This window comes from Sphaerodactylus townsendi, linkage group LG09 (genome assembly GCF_021028975.2).
Source record: "Sphaerodactylus townsendi isolate TG3544 linkage group LG09, MPM_Stown_v2.3, whole genome shotgun sequence".
Classification (NCBI taxonomy): domain Eukaryota; kingdom Metazoa; phylum Chordata; class Lepidosauria; order Squamata; family Sphaerodactylidae; genus Sphaerodactylus; species Sphaerodactylus townsendi.
The window spans coordinates 88,021,863-88,042,638 of record NC_059433.1 but is presented as its reverse complement, the minus strand read 5'-3'; positions in this window follow the sequence as shown (position 1 = coordinate 88,042,638).

The following is a 20,776-nucleotide window of genomic DNA, read 5'->3' as shown; positions in this document are numbered from 1 at the left end:
AGCAGTCTTTGATGGGGGGGACCCTAACCTGGTATGGCTGAAACAGTAAACAGTGGGAACAGGTTAGATCACTGCAAAAAAGCTCCAGTTAAAAGAGGTGTTTTTAAGGCCAAGAGAGCATCAAATAAGAAGGGAGAACCTTAGTCACCAAAAGCAAAGTTATTGCAAGCTACCAGTATTAAAACTGTATGAAACACTGTTATGTATAAAATACAGTATCTAACATGGAATTTGGTTTCAGCTCTGCTTTTGGCTACTCACCTGTGAAAAATAAAGTCCTGAATGCCTATGAATAATGTAGTGGTGTCTTTTTTTAAAAAAGCACACACACTTCTGTATAGATTGGGTTCCAATGACACTGGTTCTAAATATTGGGACACTGTGTAACAGCATTTTAGATTTCAGTCTAACCATCCCAAGAAGCCGGGGGTTTAAAATTGATGTCAAAAATCCTTTAGGCACACTAAATGGTAACAGGCTAGTAGAGGCAATGTATACAGGTACATACTAGTTGCACATTGAGAATTCCCTGAACTGGATTGCTCTGGTTAGTTGAATCTTGTCAGATCTCAGAAGCTAAGCAGGGTCAGACCTGGTTAGTACATGGATGGGAGACCATCAAGAAAGTCTAGGACTGCCACACAGAGGCAGGCAATAGCAAAATATCTCTGTTAATCTCTTTGAGTTGAAAACCCTTCAGGGTCACCATAAGTTGGCACTTTCAAAACCTCATTGAGAGCAGAATTGAGCATGCTAGTCCTGCCTGAATAAAAATGTGCTGACTACTCTGTACCACAGTGTGTACCTCACTGAGATCCTCTTTGCCCTCTCCAGGTTCCAACCTCACATCTCTAGGAGTCTCCTAATCTGGATTTGGTAACCCTTCCTTCAGAGGCAGAGTGAGGGGAAACTGCGCCTGGGGTGTGCATGCACCCTGCGCCCCTGCCACAGCACCACCCACCCCCGCCCTGGAATGCCCTTTTCACGGCCCAGCCACACCTTCACCACAGCTTCGCCCGGGGCATCGCACCCCCTCTGCCCAGTGGGTGCTACGCCACTGCCTTCCTTCCACCCTCACCCCCCACTGGTGTTCAGAGGGAACCTGGCAACCCAAGTGTGTCTCCAAAGTATGTGAACTGCTTAAGGCAAGAAATGGGCAGAATAGATTGCTGGAAGATCAGGTCTGCCTCTCTGCTCCTTTCCTTGAAAGTGCTGGGCATGGCTTTCAGAGGAAAGGAGACGCATACATTTCTCCTCCATCCCCTTCTGCAAGCCTAATCTTTTATGAACCTGCATAACTATCATGGTCATTCACGAAGGCCCTGCTTTGGCTGCCCCTGTCGCCTGAGATTAAGCAGGGGGCAACCTGGGAGAGCATCTTCTTAGTCTTGGCACAAAAGCTCTGGAACGTTCTCCCAAGAAGGATTCATGTTGCCATCTTCTGTTGCCATCTTCTGCCAGTGATGAAAGACTTTTAAAATTTAATTTAGCATTCCCTCAATGATCCCTCCCCCCTAACCAATGTTTTAAATAATTTGCATGTGTTTTAACCGGTTTGTACATATTTTAACTGTGTTGTTTTAACTCTTCTAAAATTTATTTTAAAGGTGTTTGGAAAGTGGGTTGATTTTTATAGTTTCATGAGGTAATTTGCTCATGTATGTTTTAAATTGTTGCACATTGCCTTGGTGGTCCTTGTAAGGAGAAAAAGGTGGGATATAAATTTTGTGAATAAATAATATTTAAGATTCCAGGACCTGTACAGTCCCTAAACTAGTTTATATCGCTCGGGAAAACTCTGTGGAATTTCAGGAGCAAGATAGCTGTGCAGTCCCTGAGCTTGACTAAGACTGGAGAAATTCCCAACCTGGCTGAGCCTGAAGTTGTTTCTGTCCAGAGTTTTTCCCCTCTCTGAATGGAGAGCACCATGTTCTGGAATTTACTGGGCATTTCCATTTCCACACAACTCATTGTGAGCAAGTTTTGGCCTGTCAGCGCTTTCCCCTTTGAGCTGGAACAAGAAAATCCTCTGAGCTAAGCTGACTCAAAGGAACAACTGGGGGGGTGGGGGGGCTGTGGGCAGAGTCTCCATGTAGATACTCGGTGGAGGGGTGGTAGTTGAGTTTAGCTCCACAGCACCTCGGCTTTTAGACCTTTGAAGATACTTTTTTTCATGTTAAGGCAGTTAAGCTTTACATCAAGGCTCAGCTGAAAAAGAGGATTGCTGGGCGAGGGGGGGGGGCAGGTTGGCATGATTCCTCACTTCTCTGCCAAGGTGAGAGAGGCGGAGGGGGAAGGGAAGGGGGAGATGGCACAGATAGCAGCAAATGGATTGAGGATGGTGGAGTCCATTTCTACCAGTTTCCACACCACAGCAGGGGCACTTTTTCCCAACCTTGAGATGACAAGACCAGCTCTGGAAATTCCTGGGGATTTGTGGACGGTGCCTAGAGAGGGCTGAGTTTGTGGAGGGGCAGGAGCTCAGCCCTGATATGACTCCACAGAACCATTCCCTCCAGGAGAAATGATTGCTGTAGTCAGGAGATCACTTGTAATTTCAGAATTCCAGGCCTCACTGAATGTTGGCAGCCCTACAATCTGCCTCCATAATGCAGAAGCAGCCTCAGTTAAAGCTTAGGCGGCAGCAGTGGCGTAGTAGTTAAGAGCAGGTGTACTCTAATTTGGAGGAACCGGGTTTGATTCCCCACTCTGCCGCCTGGGCTGTGGAGGCTTATCTGGGGAATTCAGATTAGCCTGTACGCTCCAATCCAAGCCAGCTGGGTGACCTTGGGCTAGTCACAGCTTCTCGGAGCTCTCTCAGCCCCACCCACCTCACAGGGTGTTTGTTGTGAGCGGGGAAGGGAAAGGAGTTTGTAAGCCCCTTAGAGTCTCCTATAGGAGAGAAAGGGGGGATATAAATCCAACTCGTCTTCTTCTTTCATTTACTTGGTAGGCCTTCCCTCAGTCCATGTGACTTTACTGACAGGGGCCTGAGGAATCTTTCAGAGAGATTGTGAAGATTTTTTGCTCAAACTTTGTCCTAGTAGTAGTTAGCTTCCAAGTGCTTGCTCAAATCCTGAAATATCACCTCGACTCCCAGGAGAACCTCAGGATTAGCTCGGAGACTGTATAGCTCCACTAAGACATGCAAACTACAATTTGAAAGGTGTTTGCCACCTTTTGAAGAACATGAACAAATAATAGATGCAAATTCACAGGGTCATTCCAGCAGACCTTACAATAATTAATGTGAAAATGAAACTTAACAAATCCTTTTGAGCTTGACTCTACATTTAATGTGCTCCAGTGCCAGCTTGTTCAAGTTACTTGTTAAACTTTGGACATTTTGCTGGCTGCTTCTCACGAGGGGGTGCTCTTGAGTTCCTCATTGATTTTATTTATTTTAATTAATATCCCACCCTCCCTAGCCTGAGCTGGGCTCAGGATGGGTAACATACATAATTAAAATCATACAAAAGTCAGATCATTAAAATCCGGAAAACTCATAAATAGAACAAACTCCAGATGGTGATTTAAACCAAATCACATTGCTTATACCAACCCAACTTTGCTTGGTCTTAGAAGTTTTGGTTGGGTGATAAAGGAGGAATATATGGGTCAGCATCAGCATATTCTGCATAGCTCTTATCGTCTTCAGGCATATGCTCTGCCGAACAACATAGTCTTGCCTGTTCTGTGAAATTGGGGAATGTTCCACCAAGATGAAGCTTCTGGTGGAAGTTAGACATATATCCTTGGGGGCCAGGATCACCAGCAGATTGCTCTTGGAGGACCAGGGGGTGGGCAGTATGAGATGCAGTCCCATAGGTAGGACAGCCCCAGACCACTCAAGACCTTACAGATTAACACCAAAACCTTGAAACCATCCAGAATTCAACCAGTGAAGACAGTAGAGGACAGGTCTCATATGGTCTCTCTGGAGTTCCAGTGAGTACTCTAGCCATTGCATTCTGGACCAATTGCAGTTTCTGGAGCAATCTCAACTGTAGGCCCACACAGAATGAGTTACAGTAGTCTAGCCTGGAGATGACTGTCACATGGATCACTGTGGAAAGTTGGCACAGGACAGATAGGGTATCAGCTGCCTAGCCTGGCAGAGATGGAAAAAAGCCAATTTGGTTGTGTATGCAACCTAGTCCTCCATAGAGTCGGAGAACTCCAGGATCACACCCAGGCTTCTGGCAGAAGGGTATTTAAGCTTCCCCACCCAGAACTGGCAGCTAGAACTTAGTCAGTAAGCCCCATCCTAGCCACAGGACCCCCATCTTCGCTGGATTTATTCTCAGCCTGCTCTGATGTAATCATTCTGCCACGGACTCCAAATACTGCACCAAAACATCTGGGGCAGCAGTCAGCCAGTCTTCCGTTAACAGAAAAAGCTGGGTCTCATTGGCATATTGATGACAACCCATCCCAAAGCTCTGAATTAGTGGTGCCAGGGGTTGCATATAGATGTTAAATAATACTAGGGAAAGGATTGCCCCCTGTAGCATGCCCAGGGTCGGAGCGAGGGGGAACTGCACCCAGGGCGTGCGTGCACCCTGCACCCCTGCCACGCCCACCCCAGAATGCCCCTGTCTGCCCCTAAATGCTCCAAGAATGCCCCCACCACACCCCTGCACCAGCGCATGCCCAGTGCATCACGCACCCCCCTGTCCCCTTGGTGCTACGCCACTGAGCACACCACACACAAGAAGGTGTCACTGAGACATCCTTACCCCCTATGCTACCTGCTGACCCTGCTCGTAGAAGGATGAGGTCAGCAACTTTAGGGCAGTCCCCTGCACTCCAGTGGCAGCGAGTCCATGGGCCAAAAGATCATGACTGACCGTGCCAAATGCTGCGGTGAGATCTAAAAGCACCCGCAGTGCTGACTGTGTTTAATAATGTGATTTATGATCTGATAGGGCTATTAATCATAGGTTTCACTTTGACAAAAGAAAATACATGGGAAGCAAGGTACGTTTATAAATACTGAATTCATCTAATCAGCTAAAATAGAAATGCCAGCCTTTATTGCAGTGTGCATATGGAATTAATTTTAGCATTTTTCATATTTGGTAAGGTTATAGATAAAAGCGAAATCTGCCCAGGTGCAAATTGTTTCGTGTGTGTGTGAAAGAGAGGGAGGGAGGGAGGGAGAGAGAGAGAGAGACATGGAAAATGCTCATGGGTGGGCATATTTTGTAATTTGCTAATAAATGTTGAATCAGATAAGAGGGAATTTAACCTTTAAGAGAATAAGAAATCTAGTTAAAGAATCTAAACTCTAAAAACACACCATATCCAACTGTTCAAAGAGCTTTTATAAATCTATGCAGGTTCTGAGTGCATAAGAGTGGACTAAATCACAACAGATCCCCTTGTTGTCAGACAAGAAAATATCAGTAATGTGGCCCCTGAGGGTCTGCTGATTCTTGGGAGGTCCTTTGGAAATGAGGAAAGAAACCTAAGAACTTGTTATGGGTAGGCATAAGACTAGTATCTGTGATTGACTGTTTTTAACTGTAAAACTTATAGATTCCAACAGTACTTCAAAAGTTAATGTTAGCATGTGATTCTAAGAAAGATGAGCTCATCCAAAAACCCATCGATAATATTGTTTATGAAACTATAAAACTATTGTTTGTAAAAAATATTGTTTGATAAAACTATCTGTTGCTTTCTGTTCAGCCTGTGTCTGGAATTCTGGGTCTAGATAAATAGTACCTGTGGTCTACAGACAATCTGTGCAAATGACTTCAATATGTTCTTCAGCCAAGAGAAATTGAGATTAAAATTGCAACATTACTAATTATTTTCCATACATTTCAACGAAGCTTTTTAGAATGTGCTTTTAAGCACACTTAGGTATATAAAATATTGTCTTGACCAAAAAGAATTCTGAGGTTTTGTGCCAAACTCAAGATTAGTTCCAGAGTAGCTGCGGTCCCTCAGAGGACACTAGATTTCCATTCTCAGTCAATGAGAATTGGCAGTTTGGCAAACCTCCTGAAGGGGTCTGGGTTGAGTGACGAGGGGATCAGCAATGTTCTGATTGGCTAGTGGCTGCTAATGGGATATCCACAGTTTCTCTCTTGGCTGGAAAACTATTAGTAGTAGCAGCAGCTGCAGGTTTGAAGTAATACAGATGATGGGAGAGAAAATCTGTTTTCTTTCAAGACAGTAATCAAAACATGAATCAAGCTAAGGGTCCAACAATCTCTTTAGTGCAAGTTTTCATAGCTAACCCTATTAATCTGTGTCCAAATTGCTCTGGATTTTCCAGCACCGGCTGAGATTACTCATGTGACTAAGGTAGCATTGTACCCATTCTTGATGCTGTTGCTTTCTGAGAACCTCCATAGGACTAAAAGCAAGGCTTGGAAGAAGGAGAGCAGTAATAACTGAATAACTGAAACTGAAACCTAAATCCAAGCCAAAGATGTCCAGAAAAAGCTCCCCTTCCACACCTAGGGCTAGAGGGCTGAGGCAGTGAATGTTAGTGATGGTTGTTGAAGTTAGAATATGACAGCTCTGAAATGAGAATTATCTGTTTTAAAAAATATTTATTTGCTTGATTTATACCCTGCCTTTATCCTCAAACGAGACCCTAAGGCCCCTTCTGCACATGCACTTTCAATCCACTTCCAATGCACTTTGTAACTGTGCAGAATAGCAGACTCCACTTGCAAACAATTGTGAAAGTGGATTGAAAGTGCATTATTCTGCATGTGCGGAAGGGGCCTAAGTTACCTCAGGAGGGAGATTCGTGTGAAATGGGTAGCTAACAGTGTCAATGGCTCGCTGGCTGAGGAGGAGATGACAGAACCAGTGTGGTGTAGTGGTTAAGAGCAGGTGGATTCTAATATGGAGAACTGGGATTAATTCCTCACTCCTCCACCTGAGTGGCAGAGGCTTATCTGGTGAACCGCTTGAGCAGGTGTTGCCCCAGGCACCATTTTCTCCCGGTACGCTTCTGCCTGGTTCTTTCAACTGAAGTTGCTGGGACCTTCTGCTGGCCAAGTGGATATTTTATCACTGAGCCATGGCCCCTTCCATGTTATACATTAGTTGGTATTCTGCTTCACTGCATAGTGATTGATAAAGGCCCTTCATACATGCAGCCCTTGTCCTCTGGCTATCAGCACTGCAGTGTGTTTTTCCCGCTTTTTGTGTTCAAACAGTATTCTCCTTCTGCAAGATGTCCTCAGCCGAGATGATTCATCATTTTACCCACCTGTTCTCTCTGTGCAACCTGCAGCTGGAAAGGTTGCTCTCAGCTGCCTTTTTATGCGTGCAGTCTTGAGTCTAGCATTATTTTACTAGACCATGTTAATTGCAGGTAGATTTCACTGGTCTACTGCTCCAGGGATATACTGGCAGCATTAAAATTAAAGAAAGAAAGCTCTTCCAATAACTCTGAATTGCTGCCCCAAAGAGTGCTGTTGATTGAGTGGGGGAAAGTGGGAGGAACAAGAAAATCCATTGCAAACCAAATTAATGCTGTCTCCCATCACTTTCCCTGCAATGGGAGATGAAAAGCCGTGCTTTTAGAGGTTTCAGAAACTTCAGAGATTTTCTGGTCTGAGGCACACTGAGTTATGAATAATCCAACATGAAGGGAATATATGCTGAATGTGAAGGAGACCATAAGTGTGTAAGTGCACAAGAATCAAGTAAAAGATGTCCTGATAGTAACTACAGCTAGTTTCTTAAAATTTTAGGGAAGATTAGTGAGAGTAATGGAGAGATGATCAAAGGCTGGAAAGTAACCTTCACATGCAAAGGCTCTGTACTCTGGAATGCTAGTTGCTTGAGGTTCATACTGGGGGCAGCTGCGGCCTTCCTATGATGTGTTTTGGTTTGTCAAAAACATCTCATTGGCTACTGTAGAGAATGGATTAGATGGGTGCCAAGGTCACAGTTTGACTAAATACCAGAAAAATATTGGGCTAGCCTTGGCAAGGGCAGAGCAAGGGGGAACTGCACCCACAGGGGCGTATGCCTGGTGCTTCGTGTGCACCCCCGTCCCCTTGGTGCTACGCCATTGGGCCCTGGGTGGGTCACTATAACTAGTAAATTTGGATTTGTGGGTCCCCATACTGAAACGCTGTGAATCACTGGTTTAGTGAAGCCATTCTGAGGCCAGTATATAGTTGCCAGGGGAAACCAAAAATACCCATGCACAAAGTTGTATGCAATTACCATATTTTACAGTGGCCTTTTTATCTCAGCAGATCCTTCAAGTCCTCATAGAACTCCTCCACCTTCATGTGATTTGGGGTATTTGCAAGCCCCATAGCATCACAGGCAGGACAGGCAGCCTATGGTGCACGTTTGAATGCTCCCAAAGTCACTTGGTATTAACTGTGTTATGAATTGGGTGTTTTTATTTGGCTGCATGTGCTATAAAAGCAGGAGGTGTCAGAAGGTGCAAAAAATGGTGCCAGGGAAGGAAACCGTGTAGATTCATGCTAGTTTTTGCACATCCAGCTTATTTCACCACATTTGGAATTTGCTATGATCAGCACATTCCCCTCGACCGCATGTGCAATCTTTTTTTTAAAAAAAGTATCAGGGAAATCGAAATGGAAAAAAGCTGAAAAGCAATAGAAATATGGCCAAGGTACCCAAGGAATGATGCATGTAGCTTTGTAGTGAATACACAGCTGCAGTCTTTGGACAGGAGTCTCTCCACAAGCACAACAAACCTCTTCTTTTGTGTTCTATGTGGCAAGGCCCTTGGTGCATCTCCCAGAAAGTTTAACCACCCTGAAATGCCTAGTATTTCATCCAGCCCACCAGATATTGGATAATATCACACACACACTCACACACACACACAAATATCCACTTTCATCTAAAATCTCATCACACACACACACACACACACACAAATATCCACTTTCATCTAAAATCTCATCACACACACACACACACACACACACACACACACACACCCGCTTTCATCTAAAATATCCTGGCTTTTCCAGGCAGCTGTATTGTGAATAATGGAATAACCTTTAAAGCACACTTGACTGGCCTCTTTCATTGAAGAATTGTAAAGCACTTCAGCAAACTACGAATTATATAGCTGGTAAGTAGTTTTTGGAGGTCAGGCTTCAAAACTGCATTCATTTTATCTGGGACTAATGCAAAGTCATGGAAGAGGGGGATGGAATCCAGTGGCCGCCAGTGACGTAATTTGCTCTTTTTGACGCAGCTGTGGCATTGTCCTGATTTTATTTTTACATTATCATTCCATTCAGGCAGTTTTAAAATTCTGCTTTTTTTCCTTCCAGGCAACTCACAAAAAATATCAAAAATACAATCTAAATAAATAAATGGGGGGATTCAAAAGAATACACCAGGCCTTCTGGACTGGCTCACATAATGCTACAGGCTCAGGGCCAAGAGGATTCTTTCTCTTCTTGCTGTTTGCTTGCCTTGCTGACATGGAGTGAGATACAGATGGCTGGCTTTGATCTATCCCCACCTTCCCAGAAGTCCTTGCAAAAAGAAGCAGCAGAAAGCTGCAGATGCTTTTTGGGAGGGTGTGTGTGTGTCTATGGCTTTCCTATTTATAAAGCCCATAAAGGAACCATGGCTGTTAAGTCTACGGAGGCAGGGAGGACCTGTCCTCTCAGTGAATTACAAGTTTCATGTGCAAGTCCATTATGTGCAAGTTTCATGTGCAAGTCCATCTGGAGGAACTGGGTTTGATTCTCCGCTCTGCCACTTGAGGTGTGGAGGCTTATCTGGGGAATTCAGATTAGCCTGTACATTCCAACACACACCAGCTGGGTGACCTTGGGCTAGTCACATCTCTACAGAGCTCTCTCAGCCCCACCTACCTCACAGGGTGTTTGTTGTGAAGGGGGGAGGGTAAGGAGTTTGTAAGTCCCTTTGAGTCTCCTATAGGAGAGAAAGGGAAGATATGAATCCAACCCTTCTTCTTCTTCATCATCATCATCATCACCACCACCACAACCGGGGAAGGGCATCATAGGAGTTAGAAGCAAAACTTTGGTCAGTCAGCAGGGCTTTAGGTACAGAGCAGATGTTCTTCATATGTCAATCCTGCATTAGTCAAAATCAAGGTTGCCAAACTCCATGAGTGCCCTGGATATCTCCAGAACTACAGCTGATCTCTAGAAGTGCCCATGGAGAAAATGGCTGCTTTGGAAGATGCATGGTATGTCATCATGCCCCTCTGAGATAAGTCCCCTCCAGAAGTGCTGGCCCCTCTAGGCTCTGTTTCCAGAATTTGCCAGTGCAGGGAAATGGAGAATGGCTAGCAGGGCCCAGGATGTAAAATGACCTTCCCGTATCTTCCCATGTCCACCACTGGCTTCTGTTGATTTGGCAAAATATGATTTTGGAGTGATACAGCAACTTCCATTATTATTTCTTAGCTGTGTAGTTGTTCTGTGCCTCTCTTTACTCCCAAGCTGAGGTATTTCTGATTCTTGAATTCAGCACCACTGATTATTCATTATAACAAGAACTGGAGGAGAGCAGGGTGAAGCCCATTGGATTATTTTTGGAATTCAATCAGTGGTATTGTCAGGCAGCGTCAGTTTTCACCCTTCCCCTTCTAACTTCAGCATGTGAATAATGGACTATTGTTTAGAGTTCATAGATATTTTTTTTCTATACGTGTATTGTCTGCTTAACTTTTTTTAAGTGAGGAAGGAGCTATCGGACTCTCCAGTGAGGTTCAGGACAGAACAGTGCTGCATCACAAAACGAGCTGCCTGGTTTGGACAACCAGCAACAGCAGGGGAATGGAGAGGATGTCTTTCAGCCAGAGCACAATATGGAGCCCCTGAGCCATCAGCCCGCCAATCGGACAATACAGCCTGCTTGCCATGGTCTGAGCACTGGGCAGAGTTCCCGTCTGGTGCAGAAAAAGAACAGCAAGTCTCCCTGGACCAAGAGACTCTAACGAACAGCTGCAGTTGGGCAGGGATCTTTCCAGAAGAACGGTTCCCATTGCCAACAAAAGGGAAAACACGCTGTATAATTCTGCTTTTGCCTTGCCATGTGAATGCAGAGTTAGGGGGAAGAATCCGTGAGGGAGAGCCAGCCTGTGTAGTAGTGTAGTTAAAGTATGGGGACTAAGATATGGAACTGGTAGTGAAAGTGCTGCGAAGTCACAGAAATTCATAGTAACCCTGTAGGATTTTTTAGGCAAGAGACGAAGAGAGGTTGTTTCCCATCACCTGCCTCTGCATAGAAACTCAGATCTCACATCCAAATACTAACCAGAGTTGACCCTGCTTCGTTTTCAGATCTGGAGAGCCAGCTTCAAATTCCCACTATTATCATGGGCTAGTCACTCTCATCCTAAGTTATCTCACATGAAAGTTTTTGTGAAGATTAAAAAAAGGAGAGACAACAGTGCTGCAAACCTTCTTTACAGTGTGGGGTAGTGTTCAGAGTGGCAAACTCGAATCCAGAGGGACCAGATTCAATTCCTCACACCTTCACATGAAGCCTGCTTGGGCCAGTCACAGTGCTATCAGAACCACCTCTGAATATCTCTTGCCCTGAAAACCCTATAAGGTAGCCATAAATCAGCTGCACCCTGACAGCATTTTTCACCACCGTTAAAACCACTTTGGGTCCCCAGTGGGAAGGAAAACAGGGTATAAATATCTCAAGAAATATTAAATTACCAACAGGGTCGACCAACTCTGACCCTTTCCGCATGGCCAAAACAAAGCAGGGTGCAGCTGGGGTACATGAACCCGGTTCAGGCCCAGGCCATTCGCATGCTTCCATGTGGGCAGCCCCGGAACTAACGGGTCACCAGCGCGTCTTTTTCTTTTTCCTTGCCTCCCATCAATCAGTAGCTACGCAAGCAGACATACCTGAATCTCCAGAAGTGCCTGCAGATGGGGGCCGGGAGTGAAAAAAAAGCACAGCCACATAGCATGCCTCCTGCCGTCCGTTGGCTCGGCCACAGCTGCAAGGCATGTTAAAACAAAAGAATTGCACAAATCGCGATTCATGAAAAACCCAGATTGGGGAGGGAACACGGAGTGGACTTGCATTAGAAGTGGGATCCATGCAAAGCCCCCCCCCCCCCCGCCCAGGTTTTATCCCACCCTTAACCCATGTTCATTGGCCAGTGCGGAAAGGGCCTCAGCCTGTGAAACATGGAATATAGATTGAAGGGCCAATACTGCTTGTTAATAGATATTGCTTCCTGAAATGCTTATATGTTTATTTCTAAGTCTGTAGGGTAAAGAAAACCAGCTAATTTGGACACTGCAACTGTCCCTCAAATATTCTGTGCATTCAGCAACACTAGCATGAAATTTTCTATGTAGCCAACTCTAATGCTGACGATTTGTTAATCCATATTTAGAAACAGAGAATGTTTGCAAGAACTTGTGAAAAGCAGGAGCAAGGCAAAGATCAAGGACACCATACTCTGGCTGTAGAACAGCTTGTTCCATTTTGGCATAACACATGTGATGCATTGGAACCTCTCAGTATAGTCAGCCTCTTCCTTCCCCAACAGCCACCATGGCAAGGTAAGCAGAAACAACCCTGAAGACTGTTGGAGCTGATGAGCTGACAAGACAGACAAATAACTTCAGGTGTGGAGCAAGAAATGGGTATAACTGCTATGGCGAAACGGGCTTGCTTTTGGCTGGCAGGCCCTATTTCACACTCTGCACACCCCAGGAGTTACCGACGTTTCCTGGGGAGGGCTAACTTTCTCTCTGGGTATGCTGCCACCACCTGAAAATTTGAGGACTACCCACTGGGGATTTCCCAGCTTCCTTTCCAACTGTGTGAGGCGCCTGCCTCAGTTTCCCCTTGGTTCCCCTCTCCTAGGTTCCACAGGTTAGACTGGAGCTCCTGGAGGAAAAGCTGCTCAGCCTTCCTCTACCTCCTGTTTAAATAGCATGTCCAAGACAGTGGTGCATACGTGGTACAGAGAACTGTCCTCCACATCCAAGGTTTAAAAAATCTTTATTAAAAAGAAAGCAATTACCATATGTTTTAGCACACACCAGATTTAGCAAGGGTTTACAAAATAAAGGAGATAAAATGCAAATCCTCTTCCCCTATCACTAATACATACTCTGGCTAAAAGATGGTGGAAAGCCAGGTAGGTCCTTTAAGCTTAAAATGTTGCAATTAGCAAAGAGCTCACATTACCTGGCACATGGTCCAGAAAATGACTGCCGCCTTCCCAGTTCGGGCAAAAGATCTGCTCTCATCCAGAGAGATCTGAGCAAAGAGCCCTCCCCTCTCTCTTCCCCTCAATTTATCAGATCCCAGACCCCACCCACCTTTGACCAGGTCAGGCTGGGTCAAGATATCATTTCCCCCTAGGTCAGGTAGTACTTCCTAATATTGATCTGGGATTTCTAAGTCCTCCAGATCTATGGTCCCTAGTTGGAGAAGGGGAGGCAAAAGGAAAAAAAGGGAGGGGGAAGCCATTTCTCCACACCTGCATTTTCAGAATAAAGGAGAAGGGTCAAAAAGAGGTCGAGAAAGAGCATAGAAGCGCCAGAGACACAGTGATATTGCCATCAACCCTACAAAAGAAGGGGCCAAAATGAGGCAGAGGGCAGGTCTATTTCCCATCACCATCAGAATTATTCTGCTCAAACCTTCAGTGTATGCCATCAGGTCTGATGAGGTTAGCCTAGGATGTATACCTTATAATTGTTTATTTTCTCTAAATAATTTTTCCTCTGGAACTTTTCCTCTGTTCACTATTGAAAATATTCCACAGTAGATCTGTCAGACCTCCTTCTATAGCTTCTCACAGTGGCAGGAGAACATTTTAAAAACACTATTACCAGGTTTACTATGTCACTTTCAGATACAACCATGTGGTAAAATCATAGAGTTTCCAGGGACGTACATGTTGTCACTTCTGGGTTGTACCTGGAGATGATGTTGTGATATTGCTGACATCCCACCCACCCCCTAGGTTTGACAGCTCTAGTTTGGGAAATATCTGGAGATATTTGGGGTTTTTCAGGGGAGGGGGGACTTCAGTGGGGTATAATGCCATACAGTTCACCTTCCAAAGTTGCCATTTTCTCCAGGTGAACTGATGTTTGTCACCTAGAAATTCGATGTAATAGCAGGAGATCTCCAGCCACAACTTGGAGGTTGGCAAACCTATATCCACCCCCAGGTTCCTGCCCGCAGCCCTGTTGCCAGTTGCCAGGCTCAATCCTAGCTCACGGGCCCCAGCCCTACTCTAAGGTCTGAATATAGATCCCATAGGTACTTGGCAGCGCTCCCCAGTGGGGAAAATCGGAAGGCCTTCCGATTTCCAACAGCCCCTTCCGACAGCCCCTTCTATGCCACGAGAATGTGGGAAGAGGCTGCCTGTTCTTCTTGCTTCTGATGGAGGGACAAGCCCAGATGCCTACCTTTTCCATCTTTCCCCACATCATGGGGAAGTGGGAAGATGCTGCCCATCTGCCTTTCCCCCAGAAGAAGAAGAGGTGTGGGGAACCAAACCTGGTTCTCCAGATCAGACTCCACTGCTCTTAACCACTATACCTCACTTCAGTTCTGGGATTGAATAACATTTTCTGCTCTTTTTTTCAGCTGCCTTTGAGCTCTGGTACTTCTCTTGGCAATACTGATAGGACACAGCAATTTGGTGACTGGAATTTGAGAATGTGCTGGCTTGAGTCCATTGTACTTTGGAAATATGATTAATTATCCCTCCTCCCTTTACAATTAATGCCATTCTGTTGCACATAAGTGGGTCTCATGAACCAAATTATGTCTGGTCATTGCATGCATGGCACACATCTCCTCTTGGCATCTGCTTAGAGCAAACTTCTGCATCTGTCGGCAATTTAGCTGTGGTCCAGTCTTGTCATAGCTATGGATAATTTCAAATCTTCTAGTATTTTGTGCTTTTTGGGGAAAAATGTGCTTTTTGGAAAAAAAATATGCTATTTATGCACACCAGATTATTTTCTCTGGTGTCCTCCTATGGACAGGAATTTACAAACAGATGACTTTCCAAACAACAACGAATTCAGTCACTTTGCCCAAGATCAGAACATTTACTGGAACACCAATCAAGAAATTAATGTCTCCAAAGTTTTGGAAATTAAATTATTGTCTCCAAAGATTGGAAATTAATGAATCCATTAATTTCCAGTCAATAAATTAATGTCTACTACTCAACAGGTGACCCTGGACTAGTCACACTCTGCCTAACTCAGTGGCGTAGCACCAATGGGACAGGGGGGGCGATGCCCCAGGCACGTGTCTGTGCGGAGGCATGGCCAGGGCGTGGAGGGGGCATGCAGGAGGTAGGTGGGGTGAGGCAAGGGCACGGGGCGCACGCGTGCCCCAGGCGCAGTTCCCCCTCGCTCCACCCCTGGCCTAATTTACCTCTCGTGAAAGTTGTTGTGAAGATAAAAATGAAAGAGGATAACAACTTTGTGTCCCCACTGGGAAGAAAAGCTGGGTTTTCAAGTTTTTTGTAACTTTATTGAGTACAGCACCATTCAATGGTTGCAGTCTGTAAAGCCCATGGACACATAACAGTAACTCAGTAGAAGTAGTGAGTTGGCCAGAAATGTATTTATTTGCCCAATTTATATCCTACCTTTCTGCCTGGTCCAGGCTACCAAGGCAGCTAGCAATTAAAAACAGCATTATGAAAACAAACAATAAAACCAACAAAATCAAAATGAAACTATACAGGTAAAATTTCAGAAACAGCAAAACATAGGGCAGGAAGAAGGGGGGGGTCACTATGGGAAGGCCAGACAAAACAAAGAAATCTTCACCTGCTGTCAGAAGACATTGATAGAAGGGTGCAGCAAGTTTCCCTTGGGAGGGGGTGCCACAACTGAGAAGGCCCTATTTCAAGTTGCTAACCATCTGACCTAAGAAGGTGGGGGCATCTGAAGCAGGGCCTCAGAATATTACCGTAGCAGGCAGATAGCTCTGGGTGGGAGATGGCAGTCCTTAAATATGCTAGTCCCAAACATATAGGATTTTTGGGGTTAACATCAACATCTTGAGTATGTAAAGAAGTTGCTGAAGTCACTGTTTATGACCTGATCTATTGATTAGCTATTGGTCAGTGAGATAGCCATTGCTTACATGTTAGGGAGCATGTACATCTGAAATTATAAAGTTAACTCTTTCTTTGTTTGAGTAGACAGGACACTAGAGAGGCGACACGAGGTCACCGACATCATGTGAGACAGCAGAGAGGTAGTAAGATGTAACCAAATATACAGTAATGTAAATGTGTAACAGGAAAGAAAAAATTTCTTATTTTATCTCCATGTAGCCCTCCCTTTATAGCTAGTAAACATATATATATATATAAAGCAACTGAGAATATGATATGGTTGCTATGTATATAGATTTTCTTTAAGAATAATCACACATTATCTGAAATTGATGGTGACAATTCTGCCTCCTCCCCAAGCAACAACCAGCATATAAAAATGAAGTTCTTATCATTTACCTTTTGATACACAGAGATTGCTGACTCTGCATGGAGATTTGTCCAACAGTGATGGCTTACTTACTTAAATCCTTTAGCTTGGTTTTCCCATGGTAAATGCAGTTTTATGGTAAATGCAGTTTCTGCTTACCTTTCTCACCCATTCTATTTTGGTAGCTTATTTCCAGCAAGATAAAGAGGTAAAATAATTTATTTTCAGAAACAGGGAAATAATTTGTCTGTGCTGGTCTCTTGACAATGTCTGAGTGAGAAAAGTATTGAACCTTCTTACCAGAAAAGCAGAGAACCTTTATCTCTGCCGAACAGGATTAATGACAGCATAATTCCTTTGCAAAAAAAAAAATCCTACTAATCTTTCCAACTTCACTGCACATAAATAAAAAAGGAAGAACTCAGTGTTAATTTTTCTTACCTCTCATTCCAAAAGAGGCACATTAACTCATTAGCAACCCCATCCTCAACAAAATTACACCCTTTTAAACTCACTGAAGTTAATGGATTTAGAAGGGTATAATTCTGTTTTAAGATTTCAGTGTAAAACACTCATTCTACAGGTGCTTAGAACAAAGATGAGCACGAAGATGGGCAATTAGCCAAACATGAACGAAATTATTGCTTCGTGTAGGTGCTGTGGACAGTCTTAAGAAAGGAGTTGGAATCCAGGTAGTATCTTTGGGGGTTGGCTCCAGTCTTGGAAATAGTGGCACTGTTGCCTCTTGCATCGCTGCAGAGAGGCCCAGATTGGATTCAGATGGCCTGAGGAAGTGAGGGGAAAGTCCTATATCTGTCAAAGTTATGACGGGATCAGAGCTGTATGTCAGAGATGCTTGGCTTGCTTCAGTGACCCACTAAGAATTTTCCTATTAGGGGCTCACCTTTCCTGTGCTTTCCCTGGCTTGTATTACCTCTTTAATTTGGTGCCTTCTCCCACAACCTATGGTAGTTTCTACCCTCCTTTCTACATTTATTGGAGGACTTTTACTCTCCCCACCCCCCAATATGGGCATGTATTTATTCAGAGGTGAGAACTTGCCTACGATTAATATGGTTTCTTTTCCATAGCTGGGCCCATGACTATATTTCCATTCTTTTAAACCTATGTTATTGCCCTCAATCACATAGCCAGTTCTTCAGAGTTTACTTTGGTCTTGGCTGAGCCCATGCATATTAAATGCATCCAGATTATTTGGGTTTTATAATACAAGCAGCCTCTTCCATGACCTTTTGCTTAAACTCTTTTGTAAACTGAAATGCCAGTATTCAGTTCTTTGTCATTTAGCACTTAAGCAATGTAGAAGGAATAGTATCTGTTCACAGGCAAGATGGTAGCCACACCTTGTTGCATATTGTGCTCTCATTGTACTCTACAAATCATTTGCAACTAGATTGTCCACAGTGGATAAGACAATCCAGTTGGAAATGATTGCTTCAGGGCAACAACAGCACAATATCTATTTTGGCATGGGTGTAGCATAAATTTTTTTAAGGAAAAAAGAGATAGAATCTGAAATGCCAGTAATATATACTGTAATGATAATATCTCCACTTAGTCCAGTATTTAACTGTGAAGTGAAAAGTCCTTTCAAATGTGAGCATTTTCTTTGGGGGTTCTTGGGGGGGGGGGGAGTTATTCTATTTCAAACTTATTTCTTCAATTATAAATAGAAGACCCTTGCTTTAAAAATTAAAACTGGCAAGCACAGGGCTTGGTAAGCAAACTTCAGTTACTAGGACATTTCATCCTGCTTTACCAGTGGTATTATTTGCTTGTTTGTGCTTTGTTTTTATTATTTCCACAAGCAGTTTTGTTGCAAGGATGCCCCGGGGTAGACAAGAATTAAGTAACTATGAGAAATAGAGAGTTAAAACATGAGAGACTGATCTGGTATCTTTTTCTTCTTTCCAAGTGGCTGCCAATGTCACAATCTCAGCTACTATTTTTTCGTAATGACACTGTTCAGTATTAATGAGGGAAGGACTGTCTCTCAGAAGGCTTCGACACCATGCCAAAAAAACACATCTCGGTTGCCTGGTGAGTTCTTGGCTAAAATGGAATTGGACTTGGCTCTTCCCACTCAGTGTCTCACTCTCCACTGGGCTATGCTGATTCTCAGTTGTGTAATAAAATTCTAAGAACACATGATTGCTAAAGTTTGTAGAAAGATCCCTATGCCCTATATTTTTTTTCCCAATCTACCCACACACATCTGTACTCCATGTCCCACTCTGTTTTTTTTAATTTGATCTGTTTTCCCAGTAAGCTAACAGTCCACTGTAACAATATTTTTAAGTCAGAAACATGACAAATGGAATGACCAGAAGAAGCCACATTATCATGTAATAACCTCAAGCTACCAGGAAATGAGAGAACAGTACATAACCTCTCTTGACACTGTATCCAAACAGTTTGCCATCATAAGATAACAGCTAGCACATTTGCCTGGCTTTCCACAGGTAATGTTGCCCTTAGGAAATGGGAGGCTCAAGTACTTAATGATTACAAGTGCTCTCCAAGAGCAGAGGACAAAGATGAGAACAAACAACTTTGTTAACACTCCTTTGAAGATAAATTATGTTTCTGACTTCAGCAGTAAGCCTTAAGAGCTGCTGTTTTATAAACAGTTTCAGAGGGTAGCCATGTTGGTACAATAGAACATCTAGATTTTAGTCCAGTAGCACCTTGGAGACCATCAGGATTTTGCGGGTAGGAGCATCACGAGCTGGTGGTCACCAGCCAAGGGAGCTTTAACCCTCAAAAGCTCTTGCTGCTCTCTAAGGCTGATTTTGCATGTTAAAAGTGCCCCGTTGTTGGCACGGGGAATTCCCCGGAGCAATGGGGAGTTTCCCACAGCATGCTGTTGCCCCAGTGCCACCCCACAGCAGTGGCTTTGCTACAGAACTTTCCAGAACCACAAAAGTGAGAAACCTTGCAGAGAAGTGGTGTGTGAAGGAGCTGTGAACGGGAGGGTGGCAATTCCCTCACACACGCAATGAGTTTAGATGGGGGGGTTGGAGTACCGCGATTCTCTCGCGCATGCTGGGATTTTAGACGAGGGCGCCGATTACCAGCACCTGTTTTGTGCAGACTAAATTTGTGAAAGTGACTGGGGGAAGCGGGGGGCGGGGAGAGATTCGTAGAAGACGTTGCCGAAGACCTCGCGGTGCAAGTGGAGGACAGCCAGGGAGCAGTGCGAAGTCAACAGCAGGTTAAAGAGCCCCGCGGCAGCTGCGCTCCCAGATATAGCACGGGGGGATTTCGAAAGTGGGAAAACAGCCTAAGGTACAACTAGACTTGCATCTAGCTATTTTAAACAAAGTGTACATTTTTTTAAAGTGCAGTTTTTCATATTAAAAGTAAACTGGCCAATGTGATTGTTCTGATCATTAGTGCTTCTCTTGTAGAAGACAATTTTCTAACGCTTCTAAAACAGGCAGTGGTTCATTCTCTTTTTTAAAGCCTTCATTACATTCAGTAAAACTCAACAACTATACGCCAGTTTGGGTATTTGGGGGCCAAACAACTGAAAGGATGGTTGTCAGCCAACTTCAACTGTCCTTGGATGAGTAGATTATGTAGATTCATTTTAGTCAGGTTCATTTTGCAACTGAGGCTACACCTTGGTTCTCTTGGTAGATGGCTTACTTAAAAGAGAAGCACAGCGGGGCCTGCAATCCTACTAATTCTTCTTGAACTCTTCTTCAATATCATTTACCATTTATCGTACCTTTTTGGAAACAGCCTCAGAGTTAGAAGTTGGGGCACTGACTACTCTAAGGAAGTTATCCTCCTTTCTGGGGTAATGCTGGGTGATCACTGCTTGACATCATGAGAGTTAATCTGTGTAGTCTCACAAAGTTCTGGGCACTTTCAATGCACTTTCCCAATTGTGTGCAAGTGAATTTTGCTATTTCACACAGTAAAATCCAGCTGCAAAGTGGATTGAAAGTGCATTGAAAGTGCATTATTCTGCATGTGCGAAAGTGTCCTATGTGTTTCCACATCTACATAAAACTGCTGTTCAAAGTCCTGGGGAAGAGTTGTGATTCAGTGGTAGAGCACCTGATTTGCACCTAGAATATACTAGGTCCATCCCTTAGCATATCTAGTTAAAAGAAGGATATGAAATGCATGATCCCCTGAAGAACCACTTCCAATCAGTGAAAGGGGTGGAACTATTTATTTGTTTATTTCATTTATACCCCACCTTTCCCCCCAATGGGGAACCAAAGCAGTTTCCATCATTCCCCTCTTCTTTGTTTTGTCTTCACAACAAACCTGTG